General features: G+C 42.6%; 1 non-coding gene across 1 annotated transcript; it reads right to left on the bottom strand.

Moving 5' to 3' along the window:
• Positions 1 to 1004: 1004 nt before the first annotated feature.
• TRNAV-CAC lies at positions 1005 to 1077 on the bottom strand. The gene has a single exon. It is a non-coding gene; the product is annotated as a tRNA-Val (tRNA).
• Between the last annotated feature and the right edge of the window lie 23179 nt (positions 1078 to 24256).

Below are 24256 nucleotides of genomic sequence, written 5' to 3'. Positions count from 1 at the left end.
CCTGCAGCCATCCTGTCAGTTTCCATTCCATTCTCCTATCCTTGGCTTGCTGGTTCAACACTCTCAAGTGATTTACTGCTGGTGCTCTCCTTTTTCCCTCAGAGATACCCTGTGATTTCTTTGATTCCCTCCACCTCTACAGGTTAATAAGTCTAATATTTAAAAAATCTATAGAGGGATGTTGGGAAGCTGTGGGGAGAGCCCTTGGGCTTTTCGCCTGCGTAAAGGGCAGATTCCTGAGGATTCTGGGCCTTGGCCTCCAGCTGCACTAGTGCCGGCCACTTAGCTGTTCTCAGCAGCGTCACCTGGCGCAATGGTGCTGACGCGCACTGCCGAGAGGCCAGAAGGCAAAGCGAGAGCCGGTGGCTATGGCCTGGAACCCATTTAGGCAAAATAGAGGGCGCGCGGGGACAAAGCAATAGAGAAGGGTGGGCAATACAGGATCTGTACACCACACATTAGGAATTGTATTTATTAAATTGTTGATTACCTAAGGCTCCGGAGAGTAGTTTGGACACTTACCGGTTTTCTAAGGATTATTTGGGGGAAGGGGTGTGCATGCAAATGTATATACATAATTCGTGTGATTTCGGAATATTGACTCTATGAGTTTCAGATGCAGATTTAGAACCTTTTTAAAAAACATTCTGTTTTTGTTGTCTCGCAAATCAGCCAGATCTGCAACTGTATCAGAGTAAAGCGAAGCCAAGCGGGACCCTTAGGAAATGCGCTAAGATGTCATCCACTTTCAGTGTCTGCCTGTGAAAATTCAGGCGATAGAAGAGAATGAAGAGAACCTTAAGGAATTGCTGGAACCAAAGTTAATATTAAGCAGGCCTGCTGTGACGTCCTCTTCCTGGCAGACCAGTGGAAATTGTAGCCTGGTCGACAATCTGTATAGATTGATGAGATCTAAAACGTAGTCACAGGTTGAACTACTTTTCTGTTTTCCAACCTCGAGTAAACTCACTAAATTTAAGGGCTAACAAAAGTAAAAACACCCCTGTCTCCGCCCGGTTTCGAACCGGGGACCTTTCGCGTGTGAGGCGAACGTGATAACCACTACACTACGGAAACCACACGTGAGATATAAAAGGCAAAATGTAATCATGAAAATCTTAGATCAGCCATTTCTATTATAGTTTTCAAATCCGAGATCGCACCACTGCACTCCAGCCTGGACGACAGAGCGAGAGTGTCTCAAAAAAAGTTTGGAGAAGAAGGTGCCATTTTCCCTAGTTGCTTTTCTTACTGCAGTGGTGACCGCATTGCCTTCACACCTGAAGTCCAAGTGCTTCCACCCTGGGGAATATGCAGATTGCTGGGTCACTGGACGCCAGGCCGCAGCGCCGGCCTCGTTCTGCTTTTGGCTCTAAATGCAGTCGGGGGACGCGACTGGACCTCACCAGAGACTGGTGGGATGTTACCCTTACCAGCGACTGGAGGGCCAAGCTCCCAAAGAGGCCTACTTCATGATCGCCTTAAATCAGGAAATTTCATGAAATCCCACCCCTCTACCGCCCCATTCCCATATTCTATCTCCTCCCCTGCCCACTCAGAGAGGATTCGCCGCCTTTCTGTCGCGTCTGGACCCTTTGGAGTCCCACATAGACAAAAGGGGCATTGCCTTTTCCTACAGGAGCGGAAAGAGCCGTCACAGCGGAGGAAACAGACTCACAGCGCGCATCCCCACATACTTGCGCCCTGCCGAGTTCCAGCAAACCCAGCAAAGCACTCTGAAGCTTCTCCGGAAAAGGAAGGAGTGTGAGGTTTCTGATACGGCAAGAGGAGCCAAAGAGACGGGACCCAGACCTTCCCCTAGCTCGAGAGAACAAACCCAGAAGAAGGGCAGATCCAAAGGAAAAGCGCAAAGGGGGCTTTTCCCATGAGGTCCCATGGTCATGACCTCATCTAAACCTGATTACCTCCCAAAGGCCCTACCTCCAAAATACCTTCACATTGGGGGTTAAGGCTTCAATATATAATTTGAACCCCACGACCTGAGCGAGCCAAGGGTCGCGGGTTAAATTGCGTTTATCAGAACAGTTGTTTGTTCACTGTCCCAAAGCCCTCCTAGGGACAAAGAAAACACTGGCGTGGCACCAATCGCAGAAGGGGGCAGCATTGACACCCAGGAACGGGCGTGGAAAAGCAGGAAAAGCAGGGATCATCTCTCCCCTACCCCGTATATGGCTGCAGACATAGCAGTGGTTCTTTTCTCCAGGACCCAGTGAGTGTGCACCAGGAGAGAACATTATTCACGTTATTCATGGTGGCACCACCCAGGCTGAAAGTGAGCCTGTGCTGCTTGGGCTTTTAGGAAGGACGGGCCCAATTCTCTCTCCCTATACACAGCTGCAGTGCCCTGGCAATGGAGGACAGACCATGGAATTGCCTGCCCTGGACTCGGGGAAGAGGCTCTGCCCTAAACCCCATTTTAGTGGTAGCTGTCAGAGTGGCATATCCACAGACTTCAGCTGCACCACGGCCAGGAACCAAAGGACAAAGTCTTTATAAAATGAAGGTTGTGAGCTCTGTGACAGGGGCATGATAGGGAAGCAGATCACATTCTTGCCTACTCAGGAGGAGGAGCTAGTGCACCTCTGCCCCTTCCCTTGAGACCTCAGCACACCCCGACATGATCTCTTTCCCACCATCCTGTCAGGGCAGGTTTTTCCACTGGACACCAGCCTACCTAGCAGCCCTGACTCTTAAGCACCATCTACTGGACTGCATCCTAAACTGGACCTCTGAATAAAAAAAAAACCCTGCTACCAAAGGGCTTAGTGCTAGTCCATGACATAAGCTTCCTGAGAATTCCGTACCCTCAGCCCCCAGCAAGGGTTAGTGTGTTAGCTTTTACTTCCAGTATATCATCACAACAAGCAGCATCTGAGAAAGCTACTGCTCAGAAGCTATCCACAACCAAGAAACACATACAAAGCTAGGGCCCCCTGAAAGCACCCAGAAATGAAGCCAAACAATCATACACAACATACACCACAGTCATACCATCGAGGGAAAAAAAGAATAAAAAAATTTAAAATCCTCATCCAAACAATACCAAATTCAAAAATAGGAAGCAACAGCTTCCTCAGATGAGAAAGAATCAGTGCAAGAACTCCAGTGTACCCAGAGTATTTATACACTTCCAAAGGATCGCACTAGTTTCTAGCAATGGATCCTAGCCAGACTGAAATGTCGGAAATGACAGATAAGAATTCCAAATACGGATTGCAAGGGAACTCAACAAGATCCAAGAAAAAGTTGAAGTCCAATGCAAAGAAACCAGAAGAACAATACAGAATATGAAAGACAAGAAAACTATATTAAGAAAAAAACAAAAAGAACTTCTATAATTGAAAAATTCACTAAAGCAATTTCAAAATACATTGAAAGCTTTAACAATAGACTAGAGAAGCAGAAGAATGAATTTCAGAGCTTGAAGGTTGGTCTTTCAAATTCACCTAGTCAGACAAAAATAAAGAAAAATGAATTTTTAAAAATGAACAAAGCTTTTGAGAATTATGGGGTTATGTAAAGCAATCAAACCTATGACTTATTGGCATTCCTGAGAGAGAAGAAAAAGTAAGCAACCTGGAAAACATATTTGAAGGAATAATTCAGGAAAGAATTTTCCTAATCTTTCTAGAGAGATTGATATTCAGATACAAGAAATTCAGACAACTTCTGCAAGATACTATACAAGATAACAATTGCAAAGCATACAGTCATCAGACTTCCCAAGATAAATGTGAAAGAAAAAATCTTAAAGGCAGCTAAAGAAAAGGGCCAAATTATCTATAAAGGAAATCCCATCAGACTAACAGCAAACTTCTCAACGGAAATCTTACAAGTCAGAAGAGACTGGGGCCTATTTTTAGCCACCTAAAAGAAAAAAAAAACTGCCTATCAAAGTTTCATACTCTGCCAATTTAAGCTTCATAAATGAAGGAGAAATAGTTTTTCCCAGACAGAGAAATGCTAAGGGAATTCATTAACACCAGATAGGCTCTATAATAAATGTTCAAAGGAGTTCTAAACATGGATGGTACTTGCTACCATAAAAGCACATGTAATTACAAAGCTCATACACCCTATAAAGCAATACATAATTGGGTCTACAAAGCAACTAGCTTAACACTATGACAGAAATAACACCTGACACATGAATATTAACCTTGAATGTAAATGGCCTAAAAGTTCCACTTAACAGGCATAGAGTAGTCCAGGTGTGGTGGCTCACACCTGTAATCCCAGCACTTTGGGAGGCCAAGGTGGGTGGATCACTTGAGGTCAGGAGTTCGAAACCAGCCTGGCCAACATGGTGAAACTTCGTCTCCACTAAAATACAAAAATTAGCTGGGCATGGTGGTGGGTGCCTGTAATGCCAGCTACTCGGGAAGCTGAGGCAGGAGAATCACTTGAACCCAGGAAGCAGAGGCTGCAGTGAGCCAAGTTCGCACCACTGAACTCAGCCTGGGACTCCATCAAAGAAGAAAAAAAAAAAAGGCATAGGGTGGCAAATTGAAAAAAAAAAAAAATTAAACTTTCCATGGCCTTTAGGAGAAATCTGTCTTACATTTTATAGCCCCCAGAGGCTCAAAGTAAAGCGATAGAGATCTGTTGTGCAAACAGAAAACAAGAAAGGTCAGGAGTTGCTATTCTTGTATCAAGTAAAACAAACTAAACCAACGAAAGTTAAAAAAAAAAAAAAAAAGACAAAGAAGGGCATTATATGATCAGAAAGCATTCAATTCAACAAGAAGATTTAACTATCCTAAATATATATGCACCTAACATTGAAGCACCCAAATTTATAAAACAAATACTACTAGACCTAAGCAAAGAAATAGACAGCCATGCTATACTAGTGGAGGACTTCAACATCCCACTGACAGCACTAGACAGATTACTGAGGCAGAAACCTAATAAGGAAACTTTGGACTTAAATTGGACTCTGGACCAAATGAACCTAATAGATGTCTATAGAATATTCTACCCAACAACCACAGAATATACATTCTTCTAATCTGTGCACAGAACATTCTCTAAGATTGACCACACACTCAGTCATAAAGCGAGTCTCAATAAATATTTTAAAAAATGAAATTATGTCAAGTATCTTCTCAGACAACAGTAAAAAGCAGAAATCAATGCCTGCTTTTTGAGGAACTCTCAAAACCACACAAATACATGGAAACTAAACAACAGAATCATTTTTGGGTAAACAATAAAATTAAGGCAGAAATAAAAAAAATTGAAACAAATGAAAGTAGAGACACAATGTGCCAAAAACTCTGGAATACAGCAAAAGCAGTGTTAAGAGGAAAGTTTATAGCACTCAATACCTACCTTGAAAAGACAAAAGATCTCAAATTAACAACATAATACCACACCTAAAGAACTAGAAAAAGAAGAAGAAACAAAACCCAAAGCTAGAAGGAAAGAAATAACTAAGATCAGAGCAGAACTAAATGAAACAGAGATCAAAAAAAAAAAATACAAAGGATCAATGAAATGAAAAGTGGGTTATTTGAATGATTGATAGACCACTAGCTAGACTAACCAGGAAAAAAAGATCCAAATAAGCACAATAAGAAATTACAAAGGTGACATTACAACTCATACCACAGAAATACAAAAGATCCTCAGAGATTACTATTAGCATCTCTATGTGCACAAACTAGAAAACCTAGAGGAAATAGTTAAATTCCTGGAAGCACACAGCTTCTTAAGATTGAGCCAGGAAGAAATTGAAATTCTGAACAGACCAATAATGAGTTATGTAATTGAATCAGTAATAAAAATTCTACTAATCTGAAAGAGCCCTGGACCAGACAGAATTTTACAGTTGAATTTCACCAGACATGCAAAGAAGAGCTGGTACCAATCTTACTAAAACTATTCCAAAAAGTTGAGGATGAGGGATTCCTAACTCATTCTATGAAACCAGTATCATCCTGATACCAAAATCTGGCAGGGACACAATAAAAAAAGAAAACTACAGGCCAATATCCCTGATGAACATAGATGCAAAAATTCTCAACAAAATACTAGCAAACTGAATCCAGCAGCACATCAAAAAGACAATTCATCATGATCAAGTGGGCTTTATTCCTAGGATGCAAGGATGGTTCAACAGATGCAAAAAAAAATGTTATTCACTGCATAAACAGAATTAAAAACAAAAACCATATGATTATCCCAATAGATGCAGAAAAAGCATTCAATAAAATCTTACATCCCTTGCATGATACACACCTTCAACAAAACAGGCATCAAAGGAACATAACTCAAAATAATAAGAGCCATCTATGACAAACCCATAGCCAACATCATACTGAATAGGCAAAAGTTGGAAGCATTCCCCCTAATAACTGGAACAAGACAAGGATGTCCACTCTCACCACTCCTATTCAACACAGTACTGGAAATCCTGACCAGAGCAATCAGTCAGGAGAAATAAAAGCCATCCAAATAGGAAAAAGGGAAGTCAAATTATCCCTGTTCACCAAAGACATGATCCTGTATCTAGAAACCTCTAAAGATTCTTCCAAAATACTCCTAGACTTGATAAGTTCAGTAAAGTTTCAGGTTACAACATGTGCACACAAAAATCAGTAGCATTTCTATACGCTAAAAATGCTCAAGCTGACAGCCAAATCAAGAACTTAATCCCATTTAAAATAGCCACACACATACACACAAAAATAAACAAAACAACTAGGAATATATTTAACCAAGGAGGTGAAAGATCTCTGCTGGGAGAACTACAAAACACTGATGAAAGAAATAATAGACAACACAAACAAATGGGAAAACATTCCATGCTTGTGGACTGGAAGAATCAATATTGTTAAAATGACCATTCTTCCAAAGCAATCTAAAGATTCAACGCAATTCCTATCAAGTTACCAATGTCATTTTTTACAGAATTAAAAAAATTATAAAATTCTTATAAGGCTGGACATTGTGGCTCACTCCTGTAATCCCAGCACTTTGGGAGGCTGAGGCAGGAGGATCACCTGAGGTCAGGAGTTCAAGGGCAGTCTGGCCAATATGGTGAAACCCCATCTCTACCAAAACACACAAAAGTTAGCAGGCGTGGTGGCACACACCTATAGTCCCAGCTACTTCAAGAGGCTGAGGTGGGAGAATCGCTTGAACCCAGAGGCAGAGGTTGAAGTGAGTCGAGATCATGCCACTACACTGTAGCCTGGGTGACAGAGTGAGATCCTATTTCAAAAAAAAAAAAAATCCCCACGGAAAAAAAAAACGGCCTGAATAGTCAAGCAATCCAAAGCAAAAAGAACAAATCCAGAGGCATCCCATTACCTAACTTCAAACTATACTACAAGGCTATAGCAACAAAAACAACAAGGTACTGATACAAAAATAGACACATGAATCAATGGATAAGAATAGAGAACCCAGAAATAAAGTCACACACCTACAACCAACTGATCTTTAACAAAGTCGACAAAAATAAACAATGAGGAAAATGATACCCTATTTAATAAATGGTGCTGGGAAAACTGGCTAGCCAAATGCAGAAGAATGAAACTGGACCCCTACCTCCCACCATATACAAAAATTAATTCAAGATGGTTTACAGACTTAAATATAGGATGTCAAACTATAAAAATGCTAGAAGAAAACCTAGGAAAACCTCTTCTTGACATTGGCCTATGACTAAGACCTCAAAAGCAAATGCAACAAAAACGAAAATTGACAAATGGGACTTAAACTTAGAAAGCTTCTGCACAGCAAAAGAAATAATCAACAGAGTAAACAGACAACCTACAGAATTGGAGAAAACATTTGAAAACTATGCATCTGACAAAGGACTAATATCCAGACTCTATAAGGAACTTAAATCAACAAGACAAAACCTAATAACCCTATTTAAAAAATGGGCAAAGGACATGGCTAGACACTTATCAAAAGAACACATACAAGTGGCCAACAAACATACGAAAAAATGCACAACATCACTAATCATCAGAGAAATGCAAATTAAAACTACAGTGAGATATCATCTCACAGTAGTCAGAATGGCTATATTCCAGGCTTGAGGCAAGTGTGCTCTTCATGAGTTCTGTCATTCTCTTGAGTGAAGCTCACCTGGTATGGTAAGTTGTCCTCATTTTAAAACATTCAGATTTTATCCTGCAATCATTTCACATGCGACAGTTTTTCTGTTCTTCCTAAGCATGTAATGGAAGTCAAGGAATTCTACATCCTCACTATCTATTAATGTTTCTTACCTTCCTACAGCAGTGAAATTCCCATTCTAGTCTTCTGAAACAGAGATAGCTAAAAAAGAAAACTCATTTCTCCTTTAACCTTTTCCACAAATTTCAGACCATTCTGGTTTTATTCTTTTCTACACAAATTTTACTCTTTATAGGTGTTCAATAAATAAATATAAACACTAATTTTAAAAATAATTTATTAATTTGATCTCTTCATTTAAAGATAATATCCAATGCCTCCAAGTTCCCACCCAAGAATTCTGTTGGACAGGGCTGGAAACGTTCTGGAGAACATTCTTCCAGACTCTCTAGGCATCATGTCACAGGATGTCCTTGCCACAGCCAGAAGAGTGACTCTGAGTATATGAATGAGGGGCTACAGTGGACTGTGCAGTACCTAGGGAGGGAGAGACAGGGCTTCAATGAAGTCTGGAGGGATTTAGGAAATTCATTGATTGTACCAAACAAAAACTTATATTTCTTCTCTCCTATTCCATACCCAGGGGAAAGTGGGAAAGACAGGAAGAGAGACACCAAGCTTTCTAGTTGACAGCTAGTGACTCTCTGATTATCTGCAAAGATTGGGAAAGGAATTTAAACATGACATGTAGATTTTCCAGAGCTATTTACACCTGGAGGCAGGAGTCTGCGAACATATAGGTGGGATCTTTTCAGAAGCAGCCTTATCTAGATTGGGAACAAGCTATTATAGTTTCAGGCTGTGTGGATCTGGTCAACTTTTGTGCTGCCTACTTCTCTTTGTTTCTACAACTGGGCATTGCTGCAGAAAGAAAGAAATATGGAAGTGACTTCAGCTTTGATTTTTTCCTTCTGGAAGCCTGAAAACTCCAGTTTGCTTCCCTGAGCCCTTTTCCTGTTGCAGAACTAGGGTGTAGACTACAGGTCCTACCCATGGAAGAAGGAGGTAGATACTTCGCAGGGAATAAAAACAACCCAGGCAAGTCATACCTTTAGGTAACCGATACTTTCAAAGATGTACTTTCCTGCACCCATTAAAGTTTTAGTCTCAGCTAATCAGAAAACCTGGTGTCCTCATGCACTGGGATAACATTGCAATATGGCTCAGGCTCAGGTTTTGCTGGGCACACCAGAGTAGGCCACACACTCTCACGTGCAGTGGCTTCAGGTATGGATCAGGGTCTTTCCCACTAATTGGCTTCAGTTATGATGTTGTAGGTCATCATTCTTCTGGCTTTAATATGAGAGAAGGGATGTGGAAGAACTGGTCTCCAAGTCAGAGCATCCAGTGTGAAGAGTGTGGAAATAAGGGTCATTAGCACAAGAGAAGAGCCAGGTGATCTCAAAGGCATGTAGTAATGGCATAAAGGTGGAATGTTGCTCTCATTCTGCTGAAGTGGGCACTATGGCAACCTTGGTGCTACCACTCGCCAGTCAGGCCACAAGCCCAAGAACAGCACCAGGCAGTATGAGGACATATAAGAATGACATCACTTCAGATAGTCCTGAGAATGAGACCTATCCCTGCTTGGGGCAAACCACTCAGTGGGAGCAATAGTACCCTTCCTGCTTCCCTATCTGGGCTGATTGTAAGGAACAAGGGAAATCATGCACACCAATGTGCTTTAAACCTGTAAAACTCTGCCCCAAGAAGCTATATGCCCTTTGAGACTCCCTAGACATGGACAGAAACATAAAATTTCTGCCTTTCTACCTTTTCCTTGGTCACCATTGCTGAGCACATGCTCCAGTCTCTCCCTCAGGCGGTCATTGAGGCTGACGGACTCCTCCAGGCGCTGGTGCAGGTTCTGGATCTCAGCAAGATTCTTTTCCAGCAGGTCGGCCCCTACTGCAAACCACCGAGACAGGAGAGGTAGGAGGTAGGGAAGCCCGATCATCCCTGGGCAGCTGTGGGGCCTGCCTGGCATCTCTCTGCAAGATCCCTACCTATCTCTATCCTTCTGTCAGCTTCTTCCTTTCTCCTGGGCATTCAGGAAGCACCAGGCAACTTTACTTAAAGCTCCTGGGCTTTCAATCACAAGGTGGCCCCCTGTGAGGAAACACCACAGGCCTCCTCCCAGACAGAGACCACCAAGTACACCTAAAGGAGATGGACACGGGGTGAGAAACTGCTAAAGGCCTCTAGGCAGAACTGGCCTAGTAATGGGAAAGGCTGTCTACCTCCTGGGCGTGGACAACAATCCAGAGAATCTCCCTCTCTACCTCATCCCTCTCCCCCATGATGATCCCGACTCAACAGCCTTTGAGATTTCACTCACTCACAGAGAGAAAGACCAAGGTAAGTGCATATGAAATTAAACCAGGCTGTGAATAATAAGTGATAGTGAATGTTCTCCTTTAACCAGTTTTGGCAAAGAGGAACATGGAAGAGCCTGGGAAGGTGTCAGGATCTGAAGGGGGAACAGGAGAGAAGGGAACAATCTCCAAGGAAGGAAAAAGATGCACAGAGAGAGGAGGCTGAGAATAGGCTTCACCCACTGGGAGATTTTGCGTAGGGTCAAGTTTTTCTCTGAGAATTTAAAATGTCTTATTGTTACACTACCTGGGACACAGAAATGGAGCTGCTTCAACCCATTCCTCTAAATAGCTGCACTCCTAGCTGCCGGATGCCAGGATGTTTGGCTCCAAATCCAAAAGCAATGTTTATGGGGGCAGGATTGGCACATGGTTGTACGCACAGTGTGTGTGAAAGATGTGTGTGAAAGAGTGGAAAGAGTGCGTAGGGGTGGATGACTCTGTAGAAATAGTTTCCCATCCTACAGTAGCTCCTGACCTAAGAAAGACCTTCCCCATGGAAATCTGAGCTAAGCATTCCTGGACAGTCTTAGTCTAGGCCTAAGAAGGTTGTAGCACAGACAGAAGGCAGCATTTAAGTGTGAGGTAACTTATCCTCCTTGTAGAGCACCTCAGAATGTCCCTGACTTCTCCTACTCTCCTGCCCAGAGTTCGTTCCTAGGTAGGGTGGCTAGGAGAAGGCACTTACAAAGAACCAGCACTGAGCTGGTTCTCACTGTCTGGCTGATCCACATATTGTCCTATCATTTTTTATGAACCAGGTTCTAACAGAGGAATCAGAAAATCCTCTGGCCAGGAAAGGAATGTGTCATTCCTATCAATGGGCTGGATTTCACCAAGTGCTCCTTTGTGTTTTACCAGAGGTTTCAGAGTTGGGCTGGTACAAAGAGGAGAAGGAGGCTAGGTCTCCAGATGCTTTCATTTTTTGAGGCCTCATCTCTTCCCATGGGCCACTGCTACCATGTTCTAGTACCCTGCTCAGCTGGCCAGTGCTGCTCGAAGGATGGAAGGGCTGGGCAGACCTGGCTCCTTGGTTGCTGGGCAAAGCCGCTGAATCAGCAGAAATGGCAGGGCTGGCATCTGTCCGGAAAGGAATGTGAGTGAGAAACCAACAGGGAAGTCAGAAATGAGTGTTTTAAAGGTAATTATAGTGAGTTGAATAGTGTCCTCCAAAAATTCATTCGGTTCACTTGGAACTTGAGAATGTGACCTTATTTGTAAATGGGGTTTTTGCAGATATAATAAGTTAAGATGAGATGATACTGAATTGGGGGTATGTCTTAAATCCAACATGACTGATGTCCTTATGAGAGGAGAGGAGACACAGAGATAAAGAGACACACAAAGAAGAAGACCATGTAACAAGAGAGGCAGAGATTGGGTTGATGTGTCTACAAGCCAGGGGAACACCCCCAGAAACCACCAGAAGCCAGGAAGAGGCAAGGAAGGATCCTTCCCTGGAGTCTTCAGAGGGAGCATGGCCCTGCTGACTCCCTGATTTCAGACGTCTTCACCTCCAGAACTGTGAGAGAATACATTTCTATTTTAAGACACCCAGTTTGTGTTTCTTTGTTTTGGAAGCCCTCGAAAGCTAATAAAGCAATCCATGGAATGAAGACTAAGGCAGATGTCATCAGACTCATTTCCCAAGGACTCCCCATTTCACCCTAAAGTCACTGGCATTTCTCAGCCTATGACATAAGCAGTAGTGGTTAGTTGTAATATCTGAGCATCACAGGGCACACACAGGAAAAATATGGGGCCCCTCTCCTAGCTCCCTTTATGATTCCCAGTGCTGGAATGATCCTGGGGAGGTACTTCAGAAATGTTTCTTCTAATAGCAGGACTCACGGCCAATCCTAGGAGTTCAGACAGTGAGGGGTGAAGCATTTTGTTGGTCTGTAAACAGTTGACTATTTATTCAACATTCTATGCTTTTGCCAGAAACACACCAGCTACTCCTTCCTGGGATTGTTCTACATTGAGGCTGTTGGAGGAGGCGGAGAAAATGGCCTCCACTTCTGGACAATGTGCAGAGAACCTAGACAGTGTTGCTTCCACTCCTGGTGGTTCTCGCTCTGGCCTCGGCTGACTGTGGACCTGCAGTGAAGCTGAGGGGGTGTCTGTCTAAGGCAAGTGGTGATTTGGATTCCACCTAGAATGGCTTTTGACACTGCAAAAATAATTCTTATGTACAGCTCACATTGTCTGGCTCCTGTCCATAGAATAGCTAGTGTACTCTTGCATAGAGGATTGTAGAATCAGAAAATACGCGGCATCTTACAGCTCAGTGATGCCATGAGAACATGGCCAGATCCTCTCGGCCCTTCATTACTATCTCCCTTTGAGAGAAAAACCCAGCTGGGGTGGGAGGGCCATAATTCAGAGAAAAGTTTTAGTCTTTCCCCTTTCAAGGATTATTATCAAGGGCTAAAGAATAACAAGTTTCTCCTCTGAGCAGGTGGGAGTGAGGTTTCTGTTTGCCCTCAACAACATCACGTTCTTTTAGGAACTGTGTATTTAAATCAGTCTCCAGTAGGTCTCTCCTTCTCCAATTTATAAAATATCAGATACTAATTAGAATCACTGTGAGATAAAGAGTAAGGACAACTATGTTAAGTCTTTAATAAATGCCTGACTTAAGGTAGGAACTCAATCAAAATGTGATTCCCACCCCCTTCCAAACCTCCTTTATCTCAGAAAATCAGTTTACTCTCAAACATGGCCATAGGAAGTTCTAAGTTTTATCAGTAACAGTGATCAGTGTTTTAATGTTCCCTGGCCATACCACATGGGGAACATGCCCTACACTGCAGATGGAAAGCAACAGAGACTAGACTTTCATGAAGGAAATTTAGCCTCACAATGTAGCTGTCATGCCAGTGCACTACAGGTTGACTGTTGGCTAGACATTTTGGTTCAAAAAGCAAAGAGGAAGTGGTGATAAACAGTTGCCTCTGTGAAAGGACAGTGACTTCAAGTGGGAAAGAAAAGGGCTTCGATCTCCCTCAGGAAAGATAGTTGTGGCAAAAAGTAAGGCTGGTGCTCTTCAGATGCATCTCTCCAGAGGCCACACCTCACTGCAGGCAGTGGCAGGGATTGCAGGTAAGAGAAACATGGGCTTGCCCTTCTGCCATCTCTTGGGGCAGTGCTGAGGTTGAAACAAGTGCCTCTGGGCAACTGAATCAAGGATGCACATAAAAGTCCCATTGGCCCCTTGGAACAGGTGATGTACATATCAAGGGCAGCTCATCTATTTACAAATTCTTAGATAGAAGTGTAATATGTGTAAGGTTTTGTCCCATCTTCAGAGGCCAGAACTCTGCTGAGTGCACAGAGCAGAAAAAGTGGAATGAGAAAAACACTGGCTCCAGAAGCCTAGCAAAAGAGGTACTGAGAAGGAGTGAGCACCCTTTGTATGCAGCCCCTGACTTCTCAGGCTGCAGAGTGAAATGCTCAGAACCTGAGCTTTGAATCAGGTAGACTCAAAGTGTATGTTACCCCAAGCTGCTTTGTCTTCAGTAAGTTCCTTAACTTTGCTGAGCCTCAGTGTCCTCCACTATAAAAGCAGAACACCACTACCTACTTGAGGGGATCACTGTGTCAATTAAATGAGGCAATATATGTATAGTGGTCAATATTGTGCGCATAATAGGTGCTCAATCAATGAGAAGTTCCTGTCTTTCCTTGGCTGCTATAATCTTAGAGGAAACGTTTTGCCGCTTTGCTCCTCATTGTGAAATGAGAAACAGGAATAGTACCAGATCAAAACCCATTATGGGCCGGGCATGGTGGCTCATGCCTGTAAGCCCAGCACTTTGGGAGGCTGAGGCAGTTGGATCACCTGAGGTCAGGAGTTCGAGACCAGCCTGGCCAAAATGGTCAAACCCCATCTCTGCTAAAAATATAAAAATTAGCCTGGCGTAGTGGCAAGCACCTGTAATCCCAGCTACTTGGGAGGCTGAGGTAGGAGAATCACTTGAACCCACGAGGCAGAGGTTGCGGTGAGCTGAGATTGTGCCACTGCACTCTAGCCTGGGCGACAACGGCAAACCTCCGTCTCAAAAACAACAATGACAACAAAACAACATGGCTCACTCCTTACCTAAAATAGCCAATTTAGAAAAAAACACCAGATACAGCCAGGGACTAAAAATAATTTCTTGGTATTGTCCACATTAGGATATGATTCATACTGGCCTAAAACTTCAAACACTTTTCTCAAGAGGAAAATTAAAGAGAAAACTGAGCAGGAGAAAAATGAAAGTCTGGTTTAAAACTTAATGTCCTCTTCCCATCTCTACCAAGGCTATCCCAAGGACCCTCTCAGGGAAATTCTCAGGAGGGACATGCAGGTTGGTGACAGACTCAGCTTGAACCTCACAGCATGCCCCCATTCACTTATAGTTTAGAGGGTGTTACAGCAAACTTATTAGGATGATGGATGGGATCTGTAAATGCGTAAATGATAAAGATGATTTAGTGGTGAACAAAAAATAGGAACTGTGGCTGTTTACCCCAGGGATTCCAGGATTGGGTGCACAATGTTAACAACACTCATGTCCCTAGTTTGAAAGATGACATAATTGTGTGCAGTGAAGAGGAACTATTTGCCCCCTTTCTCCACTTCCCAACTCATGCCCCCCAAGACCAACACCATGTATGTGCCAGAGAGGATCTAGTGACTGATGACCTGTGAGACTGCGAATGGAGAAAAGCTACCTGAAACCCTTGGGGCTTATGCTCAGCACTGAGTCCTGGAGCTGTGCCCGACCAGGTACATCACGGTGGATCTACGGGGCCCGGCTGCAAAGATGCCACCTCTTGGCCTAGACGATGTGTGAGCCCCCAAAAACTGGAGCCATGTGGGTACTCACTGACTATAGTCACTGAAGGACGCACTTCCTCCTTGTCAAGCTGTGGAGACGTGCTGCTCAGGGAGTGATGTGGGGTAGACCGGGTGTGGTTGCTGCACCAGAGCTGGGGCTGAGTCTGGGACCGAGCATCCCACTTGGTCTCTAGGACTTCTGTCACTTTACTGATATGATGCATCTTCCTCAAGATACTAGTGGGGTAAGAAAGAAGAAAAAATAAAGGTCACCTAATGCCACAGCTGTACTAATCTGGAGGCTCACAGGAGAAGTAAAGGGGAGGTCAAGAGGATCATTCCTTCAGAGGAGAAGCCAAACAATTCATTTCTGTTTTGGGATAGAGTATGGAGGGAAGGCGGGGACAGGGAGAGCAACAGTTGTCCAGTGCATTGGCTACAAACATCCTGAGGAAAAACAAAGCCGTAATGGGCCCCTTAAATAACACTCATGATTCCTTCACAAGACACCTAGAGACCCATAGGAGTTCAACTCCAGGTATGGGCATGGTGGTGCATGCCTGTAATCCTAGCAATTTGGGAGGCGAAGGCAAGAGAATTGCTTGAGTCCAGGAATTCAAGACCAAACTGAGAAACATAGTGAGACCCTCTCTCTACAAAAAATAAAAATAAAAAATGAGCTGGGTGTGGTGGTGTGCACCTGTAGCCCCAACTATTTAGGAGGCTGAGGAGGATCACTTGAGCCCAGGAGGTCAAGGATGCAGTGAGCAGTGATTGTGCCACTGCATTCCAGCCTGGGCAACAGAGCAAGATCTCATCTCAAAAATAAAATTGTAAAAATGTAAAAAAAAAAAAAAAAAAGAGCTCAACTCACTCTGTGAACATAATTTTTTAAATAGTATTTGCCGTAGGCCATTTAAAACAGATTCCCCAGGCAATGTAGCCTCAATGATGTCTTGTAGTTTCTAGATCTCCTTCCCTAAGTATAGAGAGACACAGTATAAACTTTTGTTTGCAAGGAAAATTTGTTGCTGTTTAACATCTTCCAGCACTCCTTGGGTCACCCTTGAAGAAATCAGATATAATCTTACTCTGGTCTTTAAATAAGGGAAACCAGAGGTGACCCCTGGAGGTTCAGAAGACTCCTAAGACCCAGATAGGTTAGAGCAGCTCTATATTACTAAATTGTTGAATTGGTGAAAAAAAAGAATAATACATTTTTTAAAAAATTTAAAAAATGAGACTGCCTTATCACTAAGGATACATAATGGTTTAATGAATAAATAAGCGATTTGTTTTTTACTGGACATTTACGCTCCTGTTTGTTTGAGCTTCTGGCTCTTGCTTCTGGATCCTTCACCAGATTACATCTTTGATAACCCCTGAAAATTTGGAGTTACCTGAGAGTCGAAGGCACCTGTCCTACTTGATTCTTCTTACTTGTACAGTCATCTGAGAACAAAATTCAAAAAGGACCAGTCATGTTTTAAGCAGGTCTCATTTCCCAGACTGCAAACAAACATGGAGTTCTATCTGGGACCAGAGACCTGACTACCTGATGCTTGCCTTGATTCCAGGATACTCTGAATTTTCCCAGATCTTGGGTTGAGTCTTTAGAGAGCTTGCCTGGCAGGCTTTCCTGAGCCCACCATGGAGGTCATCATCTCCACTTGCTTTGCCTTGAGTCACAGCAAAAAGCTAAAAATGTCTTTATTCCCGCATACCATGGAACACGTATCCACTCCAGCAAAAGCCTCCAGGTCCTGGCACAAGGCTAGCACCCAAACCCATGGCTGTGTGTTCCACCACAGCTTTCATGCAGAACCTCCTCCCTTCTCCAAGGAGATGATAGACATCCGTGTCCCACCTGCCATCAGGAGACAGCACAGTGAACTCTGCTACTATGGGCCCTTGGGTTCTCAAGGGGAAATTTCATGTAAAATGCTCCTGAAACAGCTAATTATCTCACCACCTTGTACTAGTACACACAGTGCCCAAACCATGCCAAAGTCAGCATGATTCTTTATCATTTTTTTGAAGTGCGCCGATTAATGTTACTTATTTAATCCCTAGAACAATCACGCAATATTCAAGGGCTGGAATTATTTGACTTAATTTTTTAGGTAGAGAAACAGAAATCAAAATAAATATTAACCTGTCCAGAGCTGGTAAGGAACACATATAAGCTAGAGGTAGGGTTTTTGGATTCCCAGTTCAGGGCCCTTCATAAAAACCAGCTGCCCCTGTTCCTTCTGTCTTTCTGCCAATTAGTTTCAGATGAATACCATCATCCCTGGGGATGCCTCCTGCCCTAACAGTCATATTCCATGAGGGATGGAGGTGCTGGTGATCATCATGGCATCCTCAACCCTTCTTCTTGGAGCTCCTCACCAGCCAGTCCTGATCTTAAGGTGGTGATTACAAAGCAGGACACCAGGTTGAAACATGACTTGTGAATGGGGGTGGGATCCTGTGAACTTAGGACCTTGGGAGAGACTGAAAATCTTCCTAAGCTCTGCGGCCAACTTAACCTGTGCTGAATTTTCTGGCAAGGCTCTCTGCCAGCTGGCTTCCTTTGGCCAGCTGCTCGCGGAAGTGCTGCTCCATATAGTGGTCAATGTTATTGCTGTGGAGTAGCTCCTCAAAGGTCTTTAGTGTGTTCTTGACATGCTGGATGAGAAGAGCAGAGGCCACTCTCCCAAGCTTCATCTTCTGCCGTAGATGGGTTAACTCTCGAGCCTGATGCTGAATCAAGGAATGATACTTCCTAAAGTAGAAAAAAAGAAGTAAAGGTAGATAGGAATAACTGATAGGTTATAGCAATTTAGGAGAAGGAACTTGAGAGTATCACCAAAGGAGGCCACACACTGAATTCTAGCATATGTTTAGTGTCCTGAATATGGTAAAAGGAATGAAGGAAATGAAAACAATCTTTATGTGAAAGATCCCTTCTAAGATTGTCATTTTCCCTGCCACTTGCTAAAGAAGAAAAATCAGTTGATCATATTAATAGATGAAGAAAAAGCATTTGACAAAATTCAACACTCATTCATCATAAAAACTCTCAACAAAGTGGGAATAGAGGAGACCTTCCTCAACTTGATAAAGAACATCTATAAAAACTCTACACTAATGTCATACTCGAAACTAGAAGCTTTCTCACTAACATCAACAATAAGGCAAGAATTTCCCCGCTTACCACTCCTTTTCACCATCATACTGGAAATCCTAGCTAATGCAGTAAGATAAGCAAAGGAAATAAATGGCACACAGATTAGAAAAGATGAACTAAAACTGTCTTTGTTCACACATGACGCAGTTATCTACGTATTATAGAAAATCTCCAACATGGTGAAACCCCATCTTTACAAAAAATACAAAAATTAGCCGGGCGTGGTGGCATGTGCTTGACAAATCCAGCTACTTGGGAGGCTGAGGCAGGAGAATTGCTTGAATCCAGGAAGCAGAGGTTGCAGTGAGCTGAGATTGTGCCACTGTGCACTCCACCCTGAGTGACAAAGTGAGACACTGACTCAAAAAAAAAAAAAAAAAAAAGGCCGGGCACAGTGGCTCATGCCTGTAATTCCAGCAATTTGGGAGGTCGAGGCGGGCAGATCACAAGGTCAGGAGATCGAGCCATCCTGGCTAACACAGCGAAACCCTGTCTCTACTAAAAAAAAAACAAAATAGTAGCCAGGCTACTCAGGAGGCTGAGGCAGGAGAATGGCATGAACCCAGGAGGCGGAGCTTGCAGTGAGCCGAGATCGAGCCACTACACTCCAACCTGGGCGACACAGTGAGACTCCATCTCAAAAAAAAAAAGAAAAAGAAAAAGAAAAGAAAAGAAAAGAAAATCTGAAAGAATTGACAACAAAAATCTCCTGGAACTAGTAAGTGATTATGTCAAGGTAAAATCTATCAAAACATGTACAAGATCTGTATGAGGAAAACTGCAAAACTCTGTTGAGAGAGATCAAAGAAGCACTAAATACACAGAGAGATATTCTGTGTTCATGGACAGGAAGACTAAATATTGTCAAGACGTCAGTTCTTCCCAATTTGATCTAAAGATTCAATGCAATACCAACCAAAATCTCAGCAAATAAATTTTGTGAATATAAACTAATAGATGCTAAGGTTTACATAGAGAGGCAAAAGACCCAGAATGGCCAACACAATATTGAAAAGGAACAGAGGGCTGATATGACCTGACTTCAAGACTTACTGTAAAGCTACAGTAATGAGGGCAGTATGAGATTTGTGAAAGAATAGACAAATAAGTCAGTGGAACAGAATAGAGATTCTGGAAGACTCCAAAATATAGCAGATTGATCTTTGACAAAGGGACAAGGGCAATACAATGGAGAAAAGATAGTAATTTCAACAAGTGGTGCTGGAACAGCTGGACATCCACATGCAAAAAAAAAGTGAATCTAGACACAGACTTCACATTCTTCACGAAAACTTACTCAAAATGGATCATAGGCCTAAATGTAAAACATAAAATGATAATTTAAAAAACCCTCAAAGATAACAACAGCAGAAAATCTAGAAGACCTTGGGTTTGGGTGATGACTTTTTATTTTATTTATTGATCTAAAGATTCAATGCAATACCAATTTTAATTTAGAGACAGAGTCTCTAAATAAATTAATTATTTTATTTATTTGTTGGAGGGCATGATCATGGCTCACTGAAGCATTCCTTGGGCATGATCATGGTGTGATTATGGCTCACTGCAGCCAAACTCTTGGGCTCAAGTGATCCTCTTGCCTCAGCCTTCCAAAGTGCTGGGATTACAGGTGTGAGCCACCGAGCCCAGCTATATGATTACTTTTCAGATATAACACAAAAGACATGATCCATAAAAGAAATAATTGATAATCTGGACTTCATTAAAATTAAAAACTTCTGCTCTGCAAAAGGCACATCAAGAGAATAAGAAGACAACACACTGGGAGAAAATATTTGCAAAAGACATATCTGGTAAAGGACTATTTATCCCAAATACACAAAGAACTCTTAAACTCGACAATAAGAAAATGAACGACACAGTAAAAAATGGGCAAAAAAACCCTGAACAGACACCTCACCAAAGATGATGGCAAATAAAAATATGAAAAGATGCTCAACATCATATGTCATTAGGGAATTGCAAATTAAAACAACGAGATACCACTCTACACCTATTAGAACGGCAAAATCCAGAACACTGATAACACCAAATGCTGGTAAGGATGTGGAACAACAGGTATTCTCATTCGTTGCCAGTGGGAATGCAAAATAGTACAGCCACTTTGGAAGACAGTTTGGCATTTTCTTGTGAAACTAAACATACTCTTACCAAATGACCTAGCAATCTGCTCCTCAGTATTTTCCCAAGTGAGCTGAAAACTTAAGTTCACACAAAAACCTGCACATGATGTTTATAGCAGCTTTATTCATAATTGCAAAAACTTGGAAGCAACCAAGATGTCCTTCAGTAGGTGAATGGATAAATTTTGGTACATGCAGTCAATGGAATATTATTTGGTACTAAAAAGAAAAGAGTTATGAAGCCATGAAAAGACATGAAAGAACCTTAAGTGTGTAAGTGAAAGAACCCAATCTAAAAAAGCTACATACTGCGTGACTCTGACTATATGACACTATGGAATAGGTAAAACACTGGAGACAGTAAAAAGATCAGTGGTTGCCAGGTTTTAGGGGGAAAAGGAGAATGAATAGGCAGAGCACAGAGGATTTTTAGGGCAGGGAATAGTCGTTCTTTATTACAATGGTGGATACATGCCATTATACATTTATACTTGTGTCAAAACCTATAGAATATACACCACCAAGAATGAACCCCACTGTAAACTGTGGACTTTGCGTGATGATGAGTCAATGTAGGTTCATCAGTTGTACCAAATGTTATCACTTGGGGGCAAGATGTTGATAGTGAGGGAGGCTGTGTCCGTGCAGGGGTAAGGGGCATATGGGAACTCTGTTACTTTCCACTCAATTTTGCTGTGAACTTAAAACTGCTCTTAAAAAGTCTATTAAAAAAAGAATGATCACAGAAGTATAATTTTTAAAAATGTATTTGATAAAGTGGGTGTAGTGTAGTCTTTGTGAATCAAGAGCACAGGATTCTAATGTTATCTCTGCCAGAGGCTATTATGCAACTTTGATCAAATGACTATCTCTTAGGGCCTAAGTGTTCTCAGTTCTAAAATGAGGAAATGAGACTGACTCTAGAGTTTTTGGGGTGTTTTGTTTTGTTTTGTTTTGTTTTGTTTTGTTTTGTTTTGTTTTGTCTGAGATGGAATCATGCTCTGTCATCCAGGCTGGAGTGCAGTGGCGCGATCTCAGCTCACTGCTATCTCCGCCTCCCGGGTTCAAGCAATTCTCCTGCCTCAGCCTCCCAAGTAGCTGGGATTACAGGTGCCCACCACCATGCCCAGCTAATTTTTGTATTTTTAGTAGAGGCAGGGTTTCACCATGTTGGCCAGGCTGTCTCCAATTCCTGACCTCAAGTGATCCGCCCACCTCAGCCTCCCAAAGTGCTGAGATTACAGGCGTGAGCCACTGCGCCTGGCCTAGAGTTATTTTAGCTCTAACTAACATTATTCTCTAGGTCAGTGAAATTTAAGTGGAATATATTGGGCAGTGACCTAATGGAGCATGAAGCAGGATTTGAATCACTTCCAAAGCTGTGCACCAACCACTTACGCAAATTAGTGATTTCAGTAACTTAGTATTTCAGTAACTGGTGCTCACAGGCAAATGCTTAATGGATTAACCCCATATTATTTAAATGCTTCCAAAAAGCTATAGGAAAATGGCCATTAAAAACAAACTGACAAATCTAGCCAACAGGCCGCTATTTGACAATTCTGCAAGCTTATTTTTAAAATTCAACTTATCAAAACTGCCATTCCAGAAGCCAGGGACCTGAGTTTCCATAGAGGATGGAGTAGAATGGAGGGGCCTCTGTATAAATCTACCTCCTCAGGAACTGGGACAGTTCAGCATTCACCAGAGTAACATATGAAGAAACAGGAGATTCCTACATGCTCCTGGGGATCCAGAGGAGAGACTACTCACATGACTGGAAGATTTCCAGCTCAGGTAACCACAAAGACCATATATTTGGTGAATACATGCAATGTTAGTTAGAATAAAACCAAATTTCCCTGAATAATATAAAGTCATTACTAATAAAACTTTTATAGATTTTTCTCTAAAGAAATTTCCAGGAAGGTGTTAAGAGAAAGCCCTACAATTAAGGTATGGAGGCTGGCTGCAGGCCCTGAAAGCTACTCTGACGAGCAATGACTTAATGCTGATAGTGGGAAGTCTCTTACCCACTGCGGGATACAGACGAGAATTCTGCTTCCTCAGGCCGAGGCTTCTGCTCATTCATTCCCTTCTCAGCAGGTCCCTTCTTCTCTGAGGGCTGATGCATCCCAGCCTTCTGTTGGGACATTTTCTCATGAAGAGCTCTCTTACAGCCGTCTTTGAAAGGAAGGACAGAGAAGAAAGATGTCTATGTCTCCACAATGGCCAGGCTTTTCTCCAAAACTACCTAAAGCAACTGAAACAAAATTATGGCTTATAGAGGTTAGATTATTAGTGGAGATCCTGTAGGAGGATGGAATCTCAAGAGCAGAGCCCACCAGGAAGTGGAGTGAAGCCTACAACTTCCTCAGCCATGAGGACCCAACAATCCACTGGGTAAAAGAAAGATGCAGAAAGTGCTGGGGTGGGGTCGGGGTGGGTACTGTTATGAGGAGGAAGGGGAGGTCCCACAGGTGTTTAGAAGAAAAAACAGGCAAATGATGAAATAAATGAATGAAAACAAATGGGGTTTAAACTGAGCTAAGGGATGAGTATTTTTGTTTCTTATAGCTGAGATAAGGTTCTTATGAAGTTCCCAGGGAATGTCCCTTCAGAGATCAGGAAGCATTTTGCTTCCACAAGTTTTGAGAGTCATGAAGGCAGGGACACATTTTGAGATGCCAGAGCTCAAATCCCATGTCACTGGGACATCAACAATAGTGCTATGGGGAAGACTCAGGGTGCCAGCTCTTGAGTCACAATCACAGAATTAGAATGTGGAAGTAACTACAGAACCCAAGGAAGCCCTGCCTTCTGATAGCCACACTCAATGCAAGGCTGCATGTTTCACCCTGGAGGTCTCTATATCAGGGAAGGCCACCCCCTCAACAGCCAGCTTTTTTACCCTTTTGTTTATGTTGTCAACCAATTTCTAACCACAGTAAAATAACCTAAGTATACCTCTCCTTGAAAACATCAAAACATTTTCTCAGCACCTTTTATTTTCTTTTTTTTTAATTTTTTTTGCACACAAAACAATAAACATTTTCTAAAAATACATACAAACAAAAAGATGCGTATCAAACATATTAGGAAGGTTGCACATGGGAAGTCGGGGAATAGAAATGGGGGGTGGGAATTAAAATAACTGAGAGAGGGACTTTATATGGATCAGTGATAATAACTCAATCCTCTATTTGACAAAGAAGAAGGAGAAGGAAGAGGAAGAAAAAGAAAGTGGGATAAAGGATCAGAAAGGGAGGAAAATAGACAAAATTAGAGTATGACTCCAGGGTAGACCTGTTTTGTTGACACTGAGTTGGTTGGTTGGTTTGTCTGTTGTATTTTTCATGTTTCGCCATGTTGGCCAGACTGGTCTCGAACTACTAGCCTGAAGTGATCAACCCGGCTCGGCCCCCCAGAGTGCCGGGACCACAGGCGTGAGCCACCACGTCCAGCCCCCACATTGCTTCTGGCCTCCGTGGTAGACCTCCCAGACGGGGCGGTCGGGCAGAGGCGCTCCTCACTTCCCAGACGGGGCGGCCAGGCAGAG

The sequence above is a fragment of the Nomascus leucogenys genome, chromosome 12 (genome assembly GCF_006542625.1).
Source record: "Nomascus leucogenys isolate Asia chromosome 12, Asia_NLE_v1, whole genome shotgun sequence".
Taxonomy (NCBI): Eukaryota; Metazoa; Chordata; class Mammalia; order Primates; family Hylobatidae; genus Nomascus; species Nomascus leucogenys.
The sequence above is the reverse complement of the archived record's forward strand: the minus strand, read 5'-3'. Positions and strand labels throughout refer to the sequence as shown.